The 1153-nt window shown below is 36.3% G+C and overlaps 1 protein-coding gene and 1 long non-coding RNA gene across 2 annotated transcripts in view; one reads left to right on the forward strand and one right to left on the reverse strand.

Annotated features, from left to right (window-relative positions):
• ncaph2 (non-SMC condensin II complex, subunit H2) overlaps positions 1-1153 on the reverse strand; it is a gene marked incomplete at its 3' end in the record, with an annotated part of 13296 nt that overhangs the window by 5475 nt on the left and 6668 nt on the right.
• LOC106526203 (uncharacterized) overlaps positions 29-1153 on the forward strand; it is a 5947-nt gene continuing 4822 nt past the window's right edge. The window contains exon 1 of the long non-coding RNA XR_001311226.1: positions 29-606. This is a non-coding gene — a long non-coding RNA (uncharacterized LOC106526203). The remainder of the gene's footprint in view (positions 607-1153) is intronic.

Consider the following 1153-nt stretch of genomic DNA (forward strand, 5'->3'; position numbering starts at 1 on the left):
CAGATTAGTTAGTTTAGGTTAGGTTAGTTAGGTTAGGTTAATCTATAAGACAGCAGGCTGGTAGCTGATGGTTAGTTTAGTTAGGTCAGATTAGTTAGTTTAGGTTAGGATTGGTTAGGTTAGTTAGGTTAATGTTAGTTAGCTTAGGTTAATCTGTAAGACATCAAGCTGTAGCTGATGGTTAGTTAGTTTAGATTAGGGTTAGTTAGCTTAGGTTAATCTGTAAGACATCAAGCTGTAACTGATGGTTAGTTAGTTTAGGTTAGGGTTAGTTAGCTTAGGTTAATCTGTAAGACATCAGGCTGTAGCTGATGGTTAGGTTAGTTTAGTTTAGGTTAGGGTTACATTAATCTGTAAGACATCAAGCTGTAACTGATGGTTAGGTTAGTTAGTTTAGGTTAGGGTTAGTTAGCTTAGGTTAATCTGTCAGACATCAAGCTGTAACTGATGGTTAGTTAGTTTAGGTTAGTGTTAGTTAGCTTAGGTTAATCTGTAAGACATCAGGCTGTAGCTGATGGTAAGGTTAGTTTAGTTTAGGTTAGGGTTAGGTTAATCTGTAAGACATCAAGCTGTAACTGATGGTTAGGTTAGTTAGTTTAGGTTCAGGTTAGTTAGGTTAGGTTAATCTGTAAGACATCAGGCTGTAGCTGATGGTTAGGTTAGTTAGTTTATGTTAGGGTTAATTAGCTTACGTTAATCTGTAAGACATCAAGCTGTAGCTGATGGTTAGGTTAATTTAGGTTAGTTAGTTTAGGTTAGGTTAATCCGTAAGACATCAAGCTGTAGCTGATGGTTAGGTTAGTTAGTTTAGCTTAGTTAGTTTAGGTTAGGTTTAGTAAGGTTAGGTTAATCTGTAAGTCATGAAGCTGTAGCTGATGTTTAGGTTAGTTAGCTTAAGTTAGGGTTAGTTAGTTTAGTTAGGTTAGGTTAGTTAGGTTAATCTGTAAGACATCAGGCTGTAGCTGATGGTTAGGTTAGTTAGCTTAAGTTAGGGTTAGTTAGTTTAGTTAGGTTAGGTTAGTTAGGTTAATCTGTAAGACATCAGGCTGTAGCTGATGGTTAGGTTAGTTAGCTTAAGTTAGGGTTAGTTAGTTTAGTTAGGTTAGGTTAATCTGTAAGACATCAGGCTGTAGCTGATGGTTAGGTTAGTTAG

Source organism: Austrofundulus limnaeus, unplaced genomic scaffold, assembly GCF_001266775.1.
Source record: "Austrofundulus limnaeus strain Quisiro unplaced genomic scaffold, Austrofundulus_limnaeus-1.0 Scaffold264, whole genome shotgun sequence".
NCBI classification, from domain to species: Eukaryota; Metazoa; Chordata; class Actinopteri; order Cyprinodontiformes; family Rivulidae; genus Austrofundulus; species Austrofundulus limnaeus.